This window comes from Orcinus orca, chromosome 2, assembly GCF_937001465.1.
Source record: "Orcinus orca chromosome 2, mOrcOrc1.1, whole genome shotgun sequence".
In the NCBI taxonomy this organism is placed as follows: Eukaryota; Metazoa; Chordata; class Mammalia; order Artiodactyla; family Delphinidae; genus Orcinus; species Orcinus orca.
In genome coordinates, this window is record NC_064560.1 from 106,441,399 (window position 1) to 106,463,706 (window position 22,308).

General features: G+C 42.1%; 2 protein-coding genes across 8 annotated transcripts in view; one reads left to right on the forward strand and one right to left on the reverse strand.

Annotated features, from left to right (window-relative positions):
* The window catches only part of TMOD2 (tropomodulin 2), a 54,528-nt gene extending 41,810 nt beyond the window's left edge, over positions 1 to 12,718 (reverse strand). For 3 of the 7 annotated variants that reach the window (XR_007475558.1, XM_033409144.2, XM_004281673.3), the window contains exon 1: positions 12,580 to 12,718. The gene's annotated coding sequence lies outside the window, so the exon portion shown is untranslated. Of the gene's footprint in view, positions 1 to 519; positions 613 to 11,771; positions 11,903 to 12,579 lie in introns of those variants that run through there. The other 4 variants (XM_033409146.2, XM_012537390.3, XM_033409142.2 and 1 more) reach the window with 3 other exon arrangements.
* Positions 12,719 to 12,860: 142 nt separating this feature from the next.
* The window catches only part of LYSMD2 (LysM domain containing 2), a 28,902-nt gene continuing 19,454 nt past the window's right edge, over positions 12,861 to 22,308 (forward strand). Inside the window, exon 1 of the mRNA XM_004281675.3 lies at positions 12,861 to 13,002. The gene's annotated coding sequence lies outside the window, so the exon portion shown is untranslated. The remainder of the gene's footprint in view (positions 13,003 to 22,308) is intronic.

A 22,308-nucleotide genomic window follows, 5' to 3' on the forward strand; every position in this document is an offset into this window, starting at 1 on the left:
CCTTGAGTCCCTGTGTAGTGAGTGCCTTCCCACCAGAGGACTCTGCCTCCTGCTTTCTACAGAGAACAATGAAGAACAATGCACTAATTGTCAGGCAGTGTAAGGAGCAGACTTGTATCTTTTCAGAGGGAGAGTGATGTGAAGAATACAAAATGGGGTTCATTCAGGAAAGAGTTTGGACGTCCATGTGAGAAAGCATCGTCCAGAAACTCCCCAGCAATCAAGCTAAGTAAGAGTCTAAAATCCTGGTACTCTCTCCACTTTTCTCCCCTCTTTTCTTCTTTCTTCATCTCCCATTCTCTTTCTAGTCCCATTTCCTTTTTGTTTCTTAAGCCATCCTCCCTAATTCTTTATACCCCTAGTCCATTCTTTTTTTCAACCTCCTCTTTTTATATCACCTGCCTCCTAAACTTCCACTCAAAACAAAATTTTTCCTCAATCCCTTCTTTCTGGCAGAGGATTTTACAGATCTTCCCTCAAAAGATAATACTGCATTCAGGAAATAGCAATGTACTTAACTGATTGTGTTTCTCCTTTGGCCGTATTAATATCAAGCAGATCTTTCAAGGCAATGAATACTTGCTGTCAACCTACTATTTGCCAGGTATGGTTCTAAAAAACAGGAATACACAGATAAAACAAGATATGACCCTTTCCCCAAGGAGAACACAACTCAGTGAGACATACATACATAGGGATAATACCACTGGATAAGTGTGTGGACTAAGAATGCCGCCTGCCATATCAGCAAAGGATGCAACCCTCAAACACTACAGCCACCCCCAATGGTGCACCCTCAGGGGACTCAGGATGGGAAAGAACAGAATACTGGCCCTAGACAGTTAAGGTGTATATCACAGGAATTACTTCAGTGAGCCCAGACTTTTGCATCTTCCCCTTGTTGACTTAAAAAAAAAATACATGCACAACGTGAGAGTTGCGCGTTAAATTTTATTTGGGGCAAAATGAGGACTGCAGACCGGGAGAGAGCGTTTCAGATAACTCTGAGAAACTGCTCCAAGAAGGAGAGGGGAGGAGCTAGGATATGTAGGAGTTTTGCAACAAAGAGCAGGTAATTGGGAACGTCACAAGATTATTGTTAAATAAAGAAAACCAAACATCTCAAGTTAAGGAATTTAGTGCTTTTCTATGTATGGGAAGATGCAAGAGTCTGGGCTCACTGAAATCATTCCTTTGATTATGCACCTTGTCTATCTGGGGCCTGTGTTTTCACATCCTGAGTTTCCTCAGGGCTCACCGCAGGGAGTGGCTGCAGTCTGCTGGCTGCTAGATGGCAGGTATTCTTTTCAGCCCTGAGTTTCCTCAGGGCTCACCAGCTCACGTTGGAGGGCTGCAACCATTGGTGACTGTGACATGCTCTGTTTATTGATATGGCAGGAAATATTCCATTTATAAATATTCCATTTATCAATATTCCATTTATCATCCTACACAGAAAAGTGCTGAATTCATTAACTTGAGATGTTTGGTTTTAACTAATAGTAATCTTTTGATGTTCGGACTCCCTGGGTTTTCTAGCAAAAACCCCTATACATCCCGGCTCCTGTCATACACAGCTATCTGAGAAACTGCCTCCTGGGCTTGAGTCCTCAGAAAGTCCGCTGAAGAAAACATAATTCTCAACTTTTAGGTTGTGCTTTTTTTTTTTTTTTTCAGTTGACAAGTGTTATAACAGAAGTCATGTCCACAGTAGGTTTAAAACACATGAGGAAATAATCCTTGGATGGGGATGGGGGTTTTGAGTTGACACTGCAAGAAGTTGTGTTTGAGCCTTGAAGGAAGAGGTCCTAAGGTGGATGTGGGCAGGGAAGGCTCCTTCCAGGAAAATGGAACAGCATAAACAAAGGCACAAAGATAAGAAAGTACATGATGCGTGAATGGCTGGTGTGGCTAGAGGGGAGCAGGGGGAAGAGGAGAGGAAACAACTAAAGATGAAGAAGGGACAACTGTGAAGGGCCTTTCCTATACGTCTTGCCAAAGAACCTGGGCTTTATTCTGTTGGAGATGGGGAGTCACCACAAATGCTTAAAGTAGAGGAATTGATCTGAGAAGACCTGTTTTCAATAAGGTAATTCAAATGGTAAGAATGAAAAACAGGTTGTCATGGAAAGAGAATGGTTGTGGGTGGGGCCACTTAAGAGCTATAGGAATGTTGTTCCTCTGTCCTTACTTCAACTGCTCACCATTTTCCAGTTTGTGATTTTTTATTTTGGTGTCTTTTCCATATACAATGTAACTCTCTTTCCCTTCCATCAACCCACCTTCTTTTAAGCTTTAATTGTAATATTCCAGTAAAAAAAAATAAAGCCAAACCAAAACAAACAAAAAAAATCCTCTCCCACTAAAGTCAAAGAAACCAACTGGGTCATATACACTTTGTTCTGGTCCCAACTACCACTAATTTATTGTGTGAGTCTAAGAATGTCGCCTGCCATATCAGCAGAGGATGCCCTCAGCCACTTACAGCCATCCCCAGCAGTGCACCCTGAGGGGACTCAGGATGAGAAAGAACAGGTCTAGATAGTTAAGGTGTATATCTACCAGGCTCTTAGCCTGAACTGACTGAATTACCCTAACCAATAGATTCTAAGATGCACAGTTTCCCACACTTAACACTCAGAAATTGTGTGGTCCTGCAATTATTGCCGACCCAGCAGCGGTCAAGATGTCATACTTGTCATTGCCTGCGTATGCATAAATAACAAAAGCACCAGCTTCAAAACTAGCAAAAGGTGTGTCAGTAGTTTGGAAAATATCTCAGGGACTTTTTAAAATAGTGGAATACTCTTTTAAAACCTAACATAATTTACAGAGTAGATTTAAGAGCCAACATCAAAGGCTTTTAGTTCTTTTACAGATTTTTTTTTTTTAATTACCACTCTTGATGGCACAGAGGAGATACTGTGTGGAAAAGACCAGACACTGATGAATATGAGTGATTCCAAAAGCTGGAGTCTGAACATGAAGGAGCTTTAAGAATATTAACCAGGGGCTTCCATGGTGGTGCAGTGGTTAAGAATCCGCCTGCCAATGCAGGGAACACGGGTTCGAGCCCTGGTCCGGGAAGATCCCACATGCTGCAGAGCAACTAAACCCGTGCACCACAACTACCGAAGCCCGCGCGCCTACAGCCCGTGCTCCGCAACAAGAGAAGCCACCGCAATGAGAAGCCCACGCACCACAACGAAGAGTAGCCCCTTCTGGCCACAAGTAGAGAAAGCCTGTGCACAGCAACGAAGACCCAACGTAGCCAAAAATTAATTAGTTTTTTTAAAAAAAGAATATTAACCCATTCATTTCCATTTTCCCTTTTTATGTATGCACAGAGGTGATATATTATTTTTTTAAAGGTATGTGTATTCATAGCAGCTTTATCTGTAATAGCCCAAACCGTAAATAACCTGAATGATCATTAGTAGGTGAGCGGATAAACAAATTGTGGTATATCCACATAATGGAATCTACTCAGAAATAAAAAGTAATGAACTATTGATACACACAGTAACATGGATGAGCCTCAAAACAATTATACTGAATGAAAGAAGCCAGATCAAAAAGAATGTATACGGCATGATTCCATTTGTCTAAAATTCTAGAAAATGTAACCTGCTCTATATGACAGCAAGCAAATCAGCTGCTGCTTAGGGATGGGAGAGAGGTAGGGAGGGGAAGAGGCTCACGAAGGGGCCTGAGGAAATTTTGGGCGTTTGATTGTGGTGGCTTCACAGGTGCATGCATATGTCAAAATTCATCAAATTGCATCGGTTTAAATATGTGCAATTTGTTGAATGGCAGTTCAAAAAAATCTATGTGTAAGTCTAAAACAGCTCTTCAATAAAGTAAAAAAATTATATTTTTAAGAAGGGTCACTTTTTTTTTTTTTTTTTCTTTTTGGCCACACCGTGTGGCTTGCAGGATCTTAGTTCCCTGACCAGGAACTGAACCTGGGCCCTGGCAGTGAAAGTGCCAAGTCCTAACCACTGGACCGACAGGGAATTCCCAAGAAGGGTCACATTTTAATTGGCAGCATTTTTCTTCTCGGTGGTATGTAAAATACTGGTGCATTTGACAACTGATGGTATCTTAGAGTTGATAAGATTCTATTTGCAGTTCTATTCCAGGATTCTACAACTATACCCCAACTTCTTATCTTCCCCTGAAACAGACTTGCTCTCCTGGTTTTCCGGATCATACTATTAATCTACCAGTCAGTCAGTGCCAAAACTCAGTCCAGTTGAGTTTCTTTTCCTTCTTTCCCTGTGTCGTTGGTTAACGCCTCCTGTGGATTCTTATTGCACAATACTTTTCACACCATCTCTTCCTGTCACTCTTGCTTTAGATCTCTGTTCTTTCAGACCTGGAGTACTCTCATTGCATCTTGAAAGGATTCTATTCTTCCCTCTAAGCCACCCAGAGCACCATGGTTAGATCATCTTTCTTCACACTGCTAACAAGCCACTTCCCTGATTAAGGACTTACAATGGCTCCCTCTTGTCTACACAATGAAATGCAGACAGTCTAGCCTCCCAAACTCCTACTATTAGGCTTTGATCTGCACTTTCTGTTTTCTGTCTTCATTACTTTCCTAGGGAGCCCTCCAATCCAGCCAAAATTGTTTATTCGCTCTCTGTGGTCGGCAGAATAATGGCCCCCTAAAGATGTCCATATGCTAATCCCCAGAACCTGGGAATATGTTACTTTACATGGCAAAAGGGACTGCGTGTGATTAAATCAAGGATCTTAAACCAGGAGACTATCCTGGATTATCTGGGTGGGTGCAATGTAATCACAGGGCTCTTAAAATATGGAAGAGGAAGGCAGAAGAGTCAGAGAATGAGATGTGATGACCAAAGCACAGGGACAGAGTGATGCAATTGCTGGCTTTGAAGATGAAGGAAGCGGCGGAGAGCCAAAAAATGTGTGCATCCTTTAGAAGCTGGAAAAGGCCTGGAAATGAATTCTCCCCAGAGCCTTCAGAAAAGAATGCAGCCCTGCTGACGCCCTCATTTTAGCCCAAAGAAACCTGCTTTGGACTTCCAACCTCCAAAATTGCGCGATAATAAATTTGTGTTGTTTTAGGCCCCTGCATTTGTGACAGCAGCAACAGGAAACTAATATACTCTCTTATTCATAGACTTCCATGTTCCGAGATAATTGTTCTGGATATCTCGTTTGCCCTCCCAATTCACTTCCCACCCTGCTGTGTACCCTAGGAAGACGTTGTATTTACACGGCATCAAGGCTCCCTTGCTCTCTGGCTTCTGTTTGGCCAACAGGAGGCACTAGCAGGAAAATAGAGGGCAGGCGGAGAGGGAGGTTTATCCAGAAGGGCCACATTGCCTACCAGGAAGCCCCCTCTACACAGCTGTCCCTACGCCCTTGCTGACTTCAGGCCTGGGGGTGGTGAAGGGTTCCTATGTGACTAGTGCCAGATTTCTGCCTTGTTGGATTCCTCAAACCCTCCCTACAACTTTGTAAACAGTCTCTTTATTAAAATTCCCTCAAATTATTCAGTTCGAGTGTGTCCTCTGTTTCTTGTTGGGACTTTGGCTGATATGGTAATATTACTTGGAATGCCCTTCTCTATTCTCATGGTCAATCCATGTGCTCTGCTTTTGAGACCTGGCTCAGATCCCAGCTCTGCAGGACCACAGAACATCAGGGCTGAGTGAGGCCTTAACCATCATCCAGTCCAGCAACACAGATGGTTTTTCTGATGCCTCTCTGATCGCTCCTTGGTCTCTTTTGGCAATTCTTCTTCCTCTACCTTAAATACTGGCATGTTACAAGATCCTGTCTTAGCATTTCTTTGCTTACACTGTAAACTTTCCCTGGGGAAACTCATCCCCTCCAAAGTTTTCATTATAATCCATAACCTGAAGACTCCCAAATCCATATCTTTGATCTAGACTTTGTTCCTTGAGGGTTACGTCCATGTATTTCCACTGCCGAACCAACATGTCTACTTCGCTGAATCAGCCATCTCAAATGTCAGAAGTATTCACATCATCTTTCCTTCCAAATAGCTTCTCCTCTGGAACTTCCAATTTTAGGAATTTGGCCAAGAAACCAGGGAGCCATCCTTGACATCTTCTCTTCCTTGTCTCCTCCCCGCCCACCAATAACCAAATCTGGTCCATACCTAAACATGTTGCGAATCCGCCTACGTCACTTGCCTGCACTGCCTCATCCAGCCTTAGTCCATCTGCATCCATTCTCCATACAAATGGCCAAAGTGATCTTTTTAACCAACTCTGCCCTAGTTACTTAAAATCCTCCAGTGGCTTCCCTTCGCTTGGAGGGTAAGGTTCAAATTCACAGTCTGACCTCTGTCATTCCCATCAGCCTCATCTTGCACTGCACTCCCCATCTCCTCCTGGCTTCAGCCCCCTGGACCACTTCCAACTCCTGGATCATGCCTTATGTTGTTTCCTCTGCTCAGAGCACTCTTACCCCCTCTTTCTCTGGCTGACTGGTAGCCAACTCATCTTCCAGTCTCAATGTAAGCTTCAATTCCTCAGAGAGGCCTTGTTCAGACCCCCAGGCAGGTCTGAGTCACTCCCCACCCCATGGCACACCCCTTATTCAGAGCTCTCCTTGACTTTATTACAATTGCTTGTTTTATCTCTGTCGTCCTTGCTAAGCTCTGTGAGGGTAGAGACTGTATCAGTTTTAGTCATTGTTATAATCCTGGCTCTCAGCACAGGTCTTGACCCAGAGAAGACATCCAACAAGTATTGTGCAACAAATGTCAAAAGAAGGAAATGAGCTCAGAGAGGTGAAGTGACCCGTTGGTCCAGAGATCATTCCACCATATCCACAGCCTGCACTTTCTGTCACGGAACATTCTGAGGCCACCTAAACGCACAGAAGTTGCTCTGTTTCCTACATCTCGTTGCCTATGTCACCAGTTGAGTGTTCTTCCCTCTCTCATTATTTTTTATGTATGCTACATAAATGGTTCTCTCTCCAACTACACCACCAACTCGTAGAGGACAGGGATGATGTCATAATTCTTTATATTCCTGGGCTTCTTGTATATACAGTCAACAAGTATCTACTGAAAGTCTACCTTTTCCAATGCTGGGACAAAAGCAGTGAACAGAACAGATGATATCTTGTGCCCTAACTGAGCTTACAGTTTGGCAGTGAGAGAGACTTTAACTAAGTAGTTACAATAACATGTTAATACTATGTAACAGTACCTGTTAAAACAAATTGCATATGTTGTGCCAGTGCATCGGGGGTGGGGGTGGGGGCGGTCTTAAAGCCAGAGGAGAAAAAAAAGTGTATCCTCCGGGAGCACAACTCTGATTTAAAGATTTGGGGGAAAGCTGGTTTTATTTTTAATAACAAATATAGATATATGTGAAAACATTATTCACATAGCTTTTAAAGTCAAATCACAGATTTCTAGCTCATGGCTAGTCTGCTTTAGCCCCTACCCAGGCCTCCCAGAGTTCATATTTGTCCTCTTCGGAAAGTTTCCAAAGAGTTGCCGCAGCCTCACCTCCGGCAGAGTGTGTCCCATGGCAAGCTCTCAACATGCAACGAGAAACTAATATGCACACTGCAGTGAAGCAAGCGCCAAACAGAGCTTCCAGGAGTCCAGGTAGACATGTACGTACACCAACCGGTTAGAAAATGGACAAGAGGAGCAAGGACTTGAGCTGAAGGGAGGATGATTTGGGCCCTCCGATAACTCTTCCTGTTACCAAAGATACGAGCCCGGAAAAGGAAAACAAGCAGTGTGGCTTCCTTCGCTTCTCTTTCCGCTACCTTATTTGTATAACTGTGGTATGAAAGAGGAAAATCAGATACAGCACGAAGTGCCCAGCCTTTGGCCCTCCCTCCCCACACGATTAGAACCAAAGCCAAAACAAGCAGCCCTATTTATTAAATCTGATCCAAACCAAAGACCAATTTTTACAAAAGAGTAAGAAAAAAATACTTGTAAAACCTAGTGAGAAGTTTTTTAAATGGGTAAAACAGTGCCATAAATTGTTTTGGAGTACATACATATCTGGGAAAGCTACAAAGAACTGCACATGGAAAAGACAGACACCACGTAGCGAGGGGAGGGGGAGTTAATTGGGGAAGGAGGACTTGGGCTTCCACCGCACTGATGATGATTTAGTCCCAAGAGGGGTAGTCAGTAAGTGAGAAGTTCTTATTCTGTATTATGTATCTTCAATATTTTATAGTAATCTCTAAGCAATCAGTGAACCAGTTTGCACAAGAGCCAAATCTACATTTTCTAAAACTAGTAAATTAGAAAAAAAATCAGCTTATCAATATATCCTCCAACAAAACAGGAATTGATCCTATATATTTAATTCCTTTCTAGCTGCAGGGAAATACAAAGATGTGTACAAAACACATAGCCTGTGTTTTGGAATCTAGCTATTTGAAGATGGCCCATTCAAGTCTGTTTGGTTTTTTTTTAAATAACCAAATGGCTCCTGCCATATCCTGGGAAATATCTGCAGGCGATGCAGGACAGAGAATGGGGTGTGATGAGGAGGAATTTCAGGCAAAAACTATGAGAAGGCAATTGGAAGGGGCAAGCTGAATGGGGAATGAGGAACACATCTTACCAGAATGAAGAGTTTGTCTCTGAGATCATTTGTTAACTTCCCAATCTTACAACGCAAAAGTTGCCATAGCTCCAACTGTGCTTGAAAACTGTCTCCTTTTAAAACAATGTGCCCACCAGTAACCACCCCCTCTAGGTTCAGAAGAGCACAGAAGACAAAAAGCATGGGCCTTGGAGTCAGCCAGCCCTTGAACTGATGGTTACAGATCCACGTGCGAGTGACAACCTCTCCAAGTCTCTGTCCCTTCCTCTGTAAAACAGGCAAAGAGCAGTACTTATTTCAGAGGGTGGTTCCCTCTGTTAACCTTGTCAGGATCTGTTGAACGTGGAGAGGCAGCACCCTATAGGAGCCCTGGGTCAGCACTGCCAGGTGTAGCAAGCCGCCATGGGTAGGCTGGCCAAAGTATGAGATAGGTTTCCACCTGGGCAGGAAGTTGCCAAGAAGCTTCCTGGCGGGGGCAGAAGGGCTCTAGCATGGAAGTCTCACTGTCTGCCCAGACTGCCACCTGGTTTCTAATTATCTTGGCAGGTCCTATTCCCTGCTGCTGCCCTACCCCTTTGTCAGGCCCTATTCTCTGTTTTCTGAGGAGTTCTTGTTTCTTGACTTCTAACTCCTTGCCTTCCACATGGGTGTCTGGGTCTTTTTGGTTTTCAAATGCATATTGGTTCTAGCCATGTCCCCTCATCTTGGCTTCAGGAAGTTATGGGCTTCTCACTTCCTGACTGGCACTATGGGTTCTCTACTTTTTGTCTTTTCTGCCTGCTTATGCATCTTTGACCCACCTATCTTCTCTCCTTCTCTGGCATCTGTATCCCAGTTAGGTTTTGATCAAAGCTTTGTTATGACTTACAGGTGTTATGTGCACCTTGACTCATGACTGCTTATCAAGATGATATGCAAAATATTTAACTGGTATGAAATGGGCACTGTCCTATCAGAATGGTTCTCAGCTATAAACGACAGGGATGGCTGACCCTGTATATACTGGCTGAACAGTAGCCCAGCTCCCTAGCCTCAAGACCCCTCCCACTGCTCTGACAAGAGGCCTCCTGGTTCTTTCACTGGGCTGGTGCCTCAGATTGGCTCCTTACTCCTCATGTCCTGGCTCGGCATGGCTGGCCTTGCACCTTGTTTCATGAGCTCCTATTACCCACAGTCCTAGAGCTGACCTTCTCATTCCTACTCTACTCAGCCGTCACCAGGGAAACCCAGGAATCCTGGCGACACACAGGAAAGAAATGGGGTAGCCTTGATGCCAAAACAGGGGAGCAAAACATAAAAGCATATATATATATATAAATCTCAGGTATAGGAAAAACATCCTTGCAGCAAAAGGTTCTGTATAAAATTAAGTGCTGTATCTTAAGAATTGGTTCTGTTTTCTTGGTCTGGTAATAGGTAACAATTCTCTTCTCCATCTGCCTTCTATGAGCCTCTTTGAGCCACATGGGTGCAGATCTTGAACAGAGAGAGGAAAGGGATAGCACTTTCAGAATGGTTCTTGGGTAAGGCTAGAATTTCTAAGGTTTGGGAATTATTAATACTTTAAGGTTGGAGTTAGGGGATGAGATGTCTTAAGAATAAATGATTCATAGTAGTCAAGACAAACCAAAAAACAGAACTTCCCCTGACCCAACTCACACCTCCAATAGGATTTAAATCTTGGGAACTTGAAGCCACAGACTCACTGTGAGTCCCCCGCAGATCCACTGCTTTTTTCTGTCACTAACCACGCTGTCCTCTACAATCCTTTCCTTTGTTTACTTATCTATTTTATTGATCACCTCAATTTTTATTTAAAAAGTTCAAATCTACAGAAAACATAAAATAGTACAATAAACACCTGTATACCACTCTCTTTAATTCACCAGCTGTCACCACTTGGCTGCATTCTGGAGTGTCCTCCCCAACTCTTCAAATCCCCCTCCACCCTGAACCCACTGAAAGTTGCAGATGTCATGACACTGTGCCTCAAATACCCACATCTCAAAAGAAAAAGACAGTGTCCTACATGATCACAGTACCACCACTGCACCTAAGGAAATGAAAAGTAATCCCATAATATTACCTAATATGCAGTCCGTATTCAAATCTCTCCAATTGTCCCCAACTCATCGTTTATAGCTATTTTTTATTTATTTTTTCTGATCTAGGATCCAAAGTTCATACATCCTGATTGGTTATTACTTGAATATTTTAATCTACAGTATCCCATTCCCACCGTCTTTTTGGCAGGAACACCACACACGTGAAGTTATGACCTTCTTATTGCATCCCAACAAGAGATGCAAGATAGGTGTTGGGAAGCTTGATCATTCAGCTAAGGTGATGGCTTCCTCATCTCTCCATTGTAAGGACACATTTTCCCTAGGTAATCTGTGCCGAGATACTTTGAAAAAATGCCGAGATACTTTTAAAAAATGTGAAAATCCTATTCCCCAACAACCTTTTGCTCAAAGGTTTTGTACCCCTGGATGAATCCTTGCCTGAATCAGTTACATTAGGGTTGCATAGCACTGGTTTTCTGGTTCTCTCATTCCTTCTATTGTGTATTTATTATTCAAACAATGACCCATCAATACCCATCCTCTCTATCCTCAGTGTCTGTACTCTCTGCTTACTTTTTGCTGCGGTTTCCTCCCCTCCTCCTTGCTGACCACATCTGACCACTCTGCCCAGCACGGGGGAGCCATTTGCTTCTCCCTTTACCTGCTGATCCCATCACTTCACCTTCAGCAAATTAAAAACAAACACGGAACATCCACAGCCTGTTGTTGTCTACGAATTTATAGTAATTTACAAAAAATAAAAGTTGTAATGCATATTTATTGGGTTAGACTGCAGAGAGTAGATAGAGAAAATTGGTTTTATTTTTTAAAAAATCAGGTTGCCTAAACCCTGAAAAATCTTTCCTCCTCACTAGGTAAAGCCGCTTGCTCTGTCACAATCAGGTTTTTGTAATGGTGTTGAACACCAGCACCCTCATCTCCTCAGTTCCCTGATAATGAGAGTCTTGGAAGAACAGACGTTTAGAAATCATGTGACCCGAATGCCCCGTTTTACCATGGAGAAAGAGGATAAGAGAGATGAAGGGACTTGTCCAGGGTCCCTCAGCTCCTTAATGGTAGAGCTGGAAATGGGTTTTATAAATACCTTCTCCGATGTTCTTTTCATTCCCTTCCCAAGGACCTGGTGATTCAGATGTTTAGTAGGCAAGAGGAAGCCCGTAGCATTCACAGCCTCCTTCATTGCTAATTTGCATTTTGCCCGCATCACCTTCCCACCTTTGAAAACGTTAAGTAAAAACTCCCTTTAGGAGCCATTATTATTATTAAAAAGCAATTTTCATTTCTGCAGGTCAACAGGGAAAATTTTGGAAGACTCAAGGGAGCACATGCTACCATTACTTTAACCAGAAAAAAAATGAGTCCTGAGAACCTGCATCAGGCCGCTCTCGGAACGCTGCTTTCTCGGAGGCTGAAACGCCCTGCGGGTGACAGCTCCAGCCGGAGTCTACCCTTCCCCGTCGCCTGCTCTAACGCTGCAGTGACAGGCATTAGGCTCCAGGACCCTGTCAAACGTTAACAAGAGAGGATAAAATGGGGAACAAAGCCCAGCGTAGAAAAACCCAGCCCCGCAGCTCAGGGAGGACAGAGACCGCGCCCTCACTGCGGCGGCCCGGGGGCTGCAGAGACTGCGGAGCCGCAGTGCAGGGCGTGGGACCCACACCCGCCGGGCGCCTCCGGCCCGCGCCGCCCTCTCCTCCGCGCCGCCCTGAGCCGCCCGTCGAGCCGAGGAGGCCAGAGGCGGCCCCGGCCTCGAGCGCCCGCCCGGCCGAGCGCCGACGCCGCGGAGCATCCTCCCGAGGGCAGGGAGGGCGCGGCCGCCCCACGCTGCGGGCCGGGGGCTGCGGACGGCGCCTCGCCCGGGCGCGCTCCCACCCACCCCTCGGCGCGCTCACCAGTCAGTGCACCCATCCCGGAGCCGGCGGTGCTGGCAGTCAGTCCGTCTGCCCCGAGGTAGAGGGGCCGGCGAGCAGGGCGGCGCCGTGGCCCGGGCGAGCGAGGCAATCAACAGGCGGCTCCCGGCCGGGCGCGGCGCCGGGGCGCGCGGCTGCTGCGGAGCAGGCTGGGAAGCGTAGTTCGAGGCGGCGTGCGGCGGCCGCGCGGAGGCGGGACCCCGTGCCCACTGGCTGTCACCCCGGGCTTCCTCACCCCTCCCCTGAGGGTGTCCTCGCCCAGAATCTGCGTCCCGACCCCGTAACCGCTGTGCAGGCGAGGAGGACCTCAGCCTTGGGACCAAGCTGTGCGGGCTCTTTGGAGAAGCTCGGGGCTACGGACAGGGTGGGTGGCAAAGGCTCTCCAAGCTCGTGAGGAGCTGTTGGGTGAGTGAGCATCTTTAAGTGGAAGCCTTGTTAACACCGGCTCAGAGACAGAGCAGGCCTGCCCTAGGTTTTATTGGCTTTACGCCGGCCTAGGGCGGGGCGTGGGGAGGAGTACCTGGGGTACATGCCTGGGGGTAGGGAGGTGGGGTGTAGCGAGGCCGACCTAAGGGTTGTGGGTGAGAATGTTCGAGAGCCCACGCACACGCAGTGGCGTCACTAGAGGAGAGGCTGGCTAATTTAGCCTCTCTGTGCCTTAGCATCCTTATCTGTAAGGTAGGCTTAAAACTTGAAGACGTGTTGTGAGGACTAAACGCATTTTAGTACAACAAATGCGCGGGTGCATATGTGAAAGCACCTGTGGCTGGCACTTAGCACATACTCAATAATGTTCCTTCCTCGGGAGTTGCAGGGGAGACCCGGGCACACTCCCGGCCTCGAATGCCCTACGTATAATGCTAAGCTAAAGATAGTCGGCCTCGTTGGTCTAGATAAATAAATGTTACAACCCGCCGGGTTTGCTATTGTCACACGTTTAGCAGGCTCACTTCATCCGGGATGTAAACTGTGATGTGTCCTCTATGCCAGGTTCTTGGGAACTACAAAGATAGAGAAAATACTGTCTGGTCTCTGAAGCATGAAGTGGGGTGGGGTAACATTGGACAAAGATTGAAATTATGAAAATATATGGCATAATAGGATTATCTTCCAGAAACGTTTTCTAATCAGATGTGATCTCTCTCCTTTTTGAACCCTTGCTGCATATTTTCAGTGCAATATTTCACATTATGGTGGGATTTGCATCTTCCAGATGTGGTGGAAGGAAAATGAACCAAAGAGATGGATGCACCATTGCTGGCATAATCTCTGAAATAGGCAAAGGGTGAATGGAGGTGAAACAGTATCATAATCTGGCATGACCTGTGCGGTAATCATGTGACCAAAAAGAAAAAGTGCCGCAGAGAATTCCATGTTTGAAAATAGTAGCATCACTTTGCATTTGTGGAAGTACTTTCCTATCCATGTTCTAGCTTGATTTTTGCAACAACCCTGTAAGAGGCAGAGTGAGGATTTTTTTCTTCAGTTAAGAGTTCTAAGAGACACAGGTGATATGAGTTATTCGGTCATCCAGCTGGTCATTAAGCCTATCTTCTCTCCTTCAGCCCTGACCTTCCCCAAAGAGGCACTCACAGCACTCGCTTTCCTTTGTACATTTCAAAACAGGGCCATACCTTCCCCAGCAAGAGGGCTGAATCAGAAAATAAAGTTAATTCTCAAAGGCTCTTGGAACTATAAAAATGAACAATGGCATACAGTAGCTGCTGATTGAGATACCAGTGTTGTTTCCACTGTCAACACTATAGTAATGAACTATAGTTTTGGCCTCCTCACCAGAATGACTAATCTGAGCAGGAAGGAGTGAACTTAAATGGAGGTGTGACCAAATCAGTTTAAATCACATTCCCAAGTTTTCCTATATGTTTGTTATTCCAAATACCCTATGTAACAGACCAGATGTCTTTGACTTTTTTATGTTGTACATTTGTCACAAATTATAGCTTTCTGTTAAATAAGAATAGGACTGCTTACAGGTCAAGCTAGTAGCTTCCTCGGAGAAAGCTGATGGTAGGCATAAGCTGAAAATAATAAAGCAATTTTATTCAGATTTGAAGAAAGTGTAGCAAAGGTTTGATATAGCAAAGATACTTAGTGGTGTACTATCTTTCTCATTGGCTTCCTTGTGATTCCCTGAAAGGAAAAGGTCTGCATGTGATGAAATGAATGGAGCACTGCTTCAGATGAAGATTGTGAAATGAAGCAGGTGTAGAAATGATTTCTTAGGTTAAAGTCATAGGTGGCAGCCAAAGCAGAGATACAAGAGCTATCCAACCGTCCCAGTCCCATTTATATGAAAATGTAAAATTGAAACACAACTCCTAGAGCTGGAAGGGACCTTACGGATCATCTTGTCTTGCCTCTTCATGCAGTGAGGAGGCTGACACATCGACAGTAAATTCGCAATGGAATATGTAGCATACATCATTTGGAACACGTAGTAGATACTGTTGCTTGCCTACTCAACATCCATTCCCGCCTTTTCCTTCTTCTTTGCAGAAGCCTGTAAAGGTGTTCACCCATTAGGGAACCTGACCCTATTACCATCCCATACCGACCTGTCATGGGCAAGGGGAATACAATCCTCTTGACTGGCCACTGAGAGATTAGGGGTGGGCATGTGACCCAGTGCTGGCAAGTGAGGCCTGAGGAGGGGTCAGCTGAAGTCCTTCTAGGAAAGGTTTTCTTGTTCTTAAATAGAGGCATACAGGGAAACATGCCACCATCTCCACGGGATGTTGTTGCATCTGGCCGTGTTACCTCAAACTGGAAGAGCCATCTTAGGGGATCCAGCCTTAAAACAAAGCCAACACACTGATGATGGCAGAGTAAAGAGATAGAATGAACTTGGGTCTGTGATGTTGTTTTTGAGACAGTAAACCAATCAGCCCTGGTGCTGCCCTACTTCTGGACTTATTATTGTAGGAGATAATAAATATCCTTATTGTTGAGCCCATTTGAGATGGAGTTTTCTGTTACTTGAAACTGAAAGAATCCTAAGTGTTGCAGATGAAATGTGAAAGTAAATTCTTTGGATGGACTGAAGGACTACTTCCCAGAGTTAATAAAAACAAACAACAACCACAACCCAGGCAAAGGATAGGGATATTATCCATTATAAATGGATAGAAGTATGCGTTTTAACTATGGTTAAATTGTGGTTTCCAATCCAGACAGACCTGGGTCGAACCCATATATTTACTGCTTGCTTGACTGTGGCCAAGTTTCTTTAACCTTTCTAAGCCTCATTTTCTTCATCTCTAGGCTGGGGATAATAATACTTACCACATGGGGTTGTTATGAAGATGAAATGAGATAATTTGTGTCAAGTATGCTACGAAGGATATGGTGTCTAGTAAGCACTAAAGGAATGGTGACTATCTTGATGAACTATGAATTATCTTATTTATAGTGTAATAAATAACACTATAACAGCCCTGGTGCTGCATCTAAAAGTGAATCACTATATAATAGTGATCATATTAAAATACACCACAGTGATGTAAGCAACAAAGTCCAGAATGTGGGAAACTCTACATGACAACCCAGTTCTTCAATAAATTGCAAGAAAAATAAAGGAAGGAGAGTTTATAGATACACAGAAATAGAAGAGGCAAATAAGCATATGTAGTGTGTTATCTTGATTTGAACAAAGCAGCCGTTAAAAAAAATCACATCTATGAGACAACTGGCGGGAATGTGAACACAGAATATTTGATTATCTTAGGGTATTATTTTAAAATTGTTTGGATGTGATAATGGTATCATGTTATTTTTTTAAAAAGAGTCATCTTTTGGAAAGATACTACTGAGTATTACTGAAAAAATACTGAATATTTGCAGAAGAAATAATATCTGGAATTTGCTTTTCAAATAATCCAGCATGAGAGTAGTGGTAGGGTGGCAGGGTGGAGATATCGATGAAACAAGATAGGCCATGAGTTGATAATGGTTGAAGCTGAGTAATGGAGCTTTATTAAACCATTCTCTCTGCATTTTTTTTTTTTTTTTGGTAACTTTTGACCCCCTCCCATGTGATGAGAACTTTTTAATATCTATTCTCTTAACAACTTTCAAATATGCAATACAGTATTATTAACTATAGTCACATGCTGTACATTACATCCCCATGACTGATTTATTTTATAACCGTACGTTTGTATCTTTTGACCCTCTACACCCATTTCACCCACTCCCCGCTCCCTGCCTCTGGCAACCACTGGTCTGTTCTCTGTATCTACAAACTTGGTTTTTGTTTTTGTTTTTGTTTTCGATTCCACATGTAAGTGAGATCACACAGTATTTGTCTTTCTCATCTGACTTATTTCACTAAGGATAATGCTCTCAAGGTCCATCCATGTTGTCGCAAATGGCAAGATTTCATTCTTTTTGGCGGCTGAATAATCTCTGTATTTTTATTTTTTAATTTATTATTATTTTTTTAATCTCTGTATTTTTAAAATACAGCTTCCCTGAGATATATTCCAAATACCATAAATTTACCCTCTTAAAGTGTACAATTTTGGGCTTCCCTGGTAGCGCAGTGGTTGAGAATCCGCCTGCCAAGGCAGGGGACATGGGTTCAAGCCCTGGTCCGGGAAGATCTCACATGCCACAGAGCAACTAAGTCCGTGTGCCACAACTACTGAAGCCCGTGCACCTAGAGCCCGTGCTCCGCAACAAGAGAAGTCACCGCAAAGAGAAGCCCGCGCACAGCAACAAAGATCCAATGCAGCCAAAAATAAATACATAAATAAATTAATTTAAAAAAATCTTTTGCCTGCTTTTTAAACTGGGCTATTTGTCTTTTTATTATTGATCTATAAATGTTTTTTATGTGTTCTGATTATAAATTCCTTATCAGACATATTATTTGCACATATTTTCTCCCATTCTGTGGGTTGTTCTTTTTTCTAATTTCTTGATGGTATCCTTTGGTAAACACCCTTTATCAGTTTGAAGAGGTTCCTGTCTATTCCTGCTTTGTTCAATGATTTTATCATGAAAGGGTGTTAGATTGCTCCAAAGACTTTTTCCGTGTCTGTTAAGATGATCATGTGGGTTTTTTCATTTATTCTATTAATATGGTGTATTACATTTATTTTCAGATCTTAAATTAACTATTCATTCCTGAGATAAATCCTACTTGGTCATGGTGTATAATCCTCTTTATGTATTGTTGGAATTGGTTTGCTAGTATTTTGTTGAAAACCTTTTGTGTCCATATTCATAGGAATATTGGTCAGTAGTTTTCTTATCTTTTGATGCTTTGACTAGTTTTGGTATCAGAGTAATACTAGCCTTATAGAATGAGTTAGGAAGTGTTGCTTCCTCTTCTAATTTTGGGAAGCATTTATGAAGGACTGGTATTAATTTTTTTAATTCTTTAAATGTTTGGTAGAATTTACCAATGAAACCATCTGGGCCTTGGCTTTTTTTGTTGGAAATTTAAAAATTACTAATTCAGTCTTTGTGGTTGAATTCAGATTACGTATTTCTTCTTGAGTCAGTTTTGTTAGTTTGTGTCTTTCTAGGAATTTATCCATTTCATCTAAGTTACCTTGTTTGTTGGCCAACAGTTGTTCATAATATTTCTTTATTATCCTTTTTCTTTCTGTAATATCAGTAGTGATATGTAGATCTAGGAGATGTTCCCTCCTTCATTCCTAATTTTAGTATATGCATCTCTTTCTTTTTTTCTTGGTCAGTCTAGCTAAAGGTTTGTCAATTTTGTTGATCTTTTCGAAGAACCAACTTTTGGTTTTGTTGATTTTCTCTATTGTTTTTCTAGTCTCCATTTCATTTATTTTTGCTATAATCCTTATTAACTTTACTATGGCTGAGATGGTTTCACTCGTGAATTCTACCAAGAATTTAAGGAAGAAATGATACCAATTCTCTATAATCTCTTCCAGAAAATAGAAGCAGAGGAACACTTCCTAACTCATTCCATGAGGCCAGTATTACCCTAATACCAATACCAGACAAAGATATTACAAGGAAGAAAAATTACAGGTCAGTATCTCTCATGAAAATAGATGCAAAAGTCTTCAACAAAATACTAATAAATTGAGTTCAGGAATGCATAAAAAGAATCTTACTAGCAAGTGGAGTTTATTCCAGGTACGCAAGGCTGGTTCACCATTTAAAGAATCAATTAATCCATCACATCAGCAGGCTAAAGAAGAAAAAACTTATATGATCATATCAATGGATATAGAAAAGGCATTTGACAAAATCCAACATTCATTCATGATAGAAAGCACGCAGAAAACTAGGAATAGAGGGGATCGTCCTCAATATGATAAAGAAGATATATAAAAACTACAGCTGACATACTTAATGGTGAGAAACTAGATGCTTTCCCCCTAAGATCAGAAATGAGGCAAGGATATCTCCTCTCATTATTCCTATTCAACATCATACTGAAAATCCTAGTTAGTGCAGAGTGACTAGAAGGGGAGGGAAGGTATATACAGATTAGGAAGGAAGAAATGAAAGTCTTTGTTCATAGATGACATGATTGTCTATGTAGAAAATCCCAAAGAATTATTTTAAAAACCTTTCGGAACTAATAAGTGATTATAGCAAGGTTGTTAAGTTACAAGGTAAATAGACAAAGGCAATTGCTTTCCTGTAATTGTAAATTAAAAACACAACATCATTTATTTTAGTACCAAAAAAAAAGAAAGAAAGAAAAAAATACTTAGGTATATGTATCTATATGAGGGAAATGACAGCTCTGATGAAAGGAGTTAAAGAAAATTTAAATGGTGAGATATTTCATGTTTATAGAGAGAAAAACTCAGTGTTGTTAGGATGCCATTTCTTCCCAACTTGACTTATAGATTCAGGGCAATCCCAATCAAAATCTGAACAAGTTATTTTGTAGGTATCAACCAACTAATTCCAAAGTTTATATGGAAAGGTAAAAGACCCAGACTAGTCATACAATCCTGAAGAGGAAGAACAAAGTCAAAGGACTTACACTACCAAATTTCAAGACTTACTATAAAGCTACAGTAATCATAACAGTGTGGTATTAGTGAAAAAATAGACAAATAGATCAATGAAACAGAATAGTGAGCCCAGAAATAGACTCACACAAATACAGTTAACTTATCTTTGACAGAGAAGCAAAGACAATTTAATAGAGAAAGGATAGTCTTTTCAACCAGTGGTGCTTAGCAACTGGACATCCACACGCAAAAGAATAAATCTAAACACGGAATTCTCACCATTCATAAATATTAACTGAAGATGGATCATAGACCTAAATTCAAATCACAAAACTATAAGACTTACAGGAAATAACATAGGACAAAATCCAGGCGACTTTGGATTTGATGATGACTTTTTAGATACAACACCAGAAGCAGATTCGGGAAAGAAAAAATTGATAAGTTGGGCTTTATGAAAGTTGAAAACTTCTGCTCTGAGAAAGACACTGTTAAAAGAATGAAAAGGCAAGCCACAGACTGGGGAAAATATTTGTTGGCAAAGATGTGGAGAAATTGGAACCTGCATACATTGCTGCAAGTGGGAATGTGAAACGGTGCAGCTGCTGTGGAAAACAGTTTGGTGGTTCCTCAAAAAGCTAAACATGTGACCCAGCAATTTCAGTCCTAGGTATCTTTCTAAAGAAATCTAAAGTAAGGACTTGAACAGATGCTTATATGCCAGTGTTTACTGCAGTATTATTTACAATTGCCAAAATGTGGAAACAACCCAACAAGTATCCATCAGCCGATGAATGGACAAACAAAATGTGATATATCCACACAATGAAGTATTATTCAACCATAAAAAGGAATGAAGTTCTGACACGTGCTACAACATGGATGAACCTTGAGGACATTATGTTAAGTGAAACAAACCATACACAAAGGACAAATATTCTAAGTTTCTATTTGTAAGAAATGTCTATAATAGGCAAATTCATAGAGATAGAAAGTAGATTAGAGGTTACCAGGGGCTGTGGGAAGTAGAAATCGGAAGTCACTGCTTAGTGTTTATAGTCTCTGTTTGGAGTGATGAAAATGTTTTGGAGATAGTGTTGTGATGGTGGTACCACATTGTGAATTGTATTTTGTGCCACTAAGTTGTATACTTAAAAATGGTTCAAGTGGTTAATTTTATATTGTATTATACATATATATTTTACCACAAATTAAAAAACTAATAATGTAATGTGAAACCTTTTTTTTTAATGCGTTACATGGGCCTCTTACTGCTGTGGCCTCTCCCGTTGCGGAGCACAGGCTCCGGACGCGCAGGCTCAGTGGCCATGGCTCACGGGCCCAGCTGCTCCGCGGCATGTGGGATCTTCCCGGACCGGGGCACAAACCCGTGTCCCCTGCATTGGCAGGTGGACTCTCAACCACTGCGCCACCAGGGAAGCCCGAAACATTTTATATGGGTTAATTGTATGGTATGTGAACTATTTCTCAATAAGCCTGTTAAAATATGCAATTATATAATTATAGCACAATTTACTTATCTGTTCTGCTGCTGAATAATTGATCATTTCCAGTTTTAGTTGTTCTGAATGATGCTGCTATGGACGTTTTCACAACATGTCTCCTGGTGTATAGGTACGAGATGTTCAACAGGGGATATACAGTGTCTAGTGTTGGAATTTCTGGTTTGTAGGGAATGTGCATGTACAGTTTTGCAAGATAGTGGCAGAGTGTTTTTCAAAGTGGCTGTACCCAATTGTACTCCTCCCAGCATTGCATAGAATTCTTATCTGCACTGTTAACTGGTCTTACCAAACTTAGATTTTGCCCATCTGGTGAGTGTAAAAGGGTTACTCTTTGTGGTCTTAATGTGAATTTTTCTGATTTTAATGAGATTGAGTATTTTTTCATATGTTTATTCACAATTAGGATATTTTCTTCTATAAAATTCTAGTTATCCCATTGGATTATGTCTTTTATTGTTATGTAGGAATTAGCTCTTTAAATATTCTAGATATTAATCTTTGGTTGATTGCATATGTTACAAATAGACATTCCTTGCTACCAGAATTTATGAAGTTTCTGAATTCAGATAACCAGAGTTCAAATAATGAAGAATACCTAGTTTTCAGAATCTATTTCATTCTTTATTTTCATATAAAAGTTAGCTAGAATTTGGATAATGAGATAATTCAACATTTTATTCAAATATTTTTGGTTCCTAGGACACCTGTTTCTTCTCTTAGTTTCTAATTTGTCTTTTTATTTTCTTTAAGATATCTTTTTTGTTAGAAGTTCTTAATTTTAACGTTGTCATGCTTATCAATCTTTTATGAATAGAGCTTTTTTTCATCCTACTAAAGAAATCTTTTCTTGTCCTGAGATCATAAAGATATTTTTCTCTATATTCTTCTAAAAGTTTTATCTTTCACGTTTTTGTTTGTTTTTTTTTTTTTTTTTTTTTTTGCGGTTCGCGGGCCTCTCACTGTTGCGGCCTCTCCCGTTGCGGAGCACAGGCTCCGGACGCGCAGGCTCAGCGGCCATGGCTCACGGGCCTAGCCGCTCCGCGGCATGTGGGATCTTCCCGGACCGGGGCACGAACCCGTGTTCCCTGCATCGGCAGGCGGTCTCTCAACTACTGCACCACCAGGGAAGCCCTATCTTTCACATTTAAGTCTGTAATTCAACTGAACTTAAATTTTGTGTGTGGTAGGAAGTAGAGATTCTACCATGT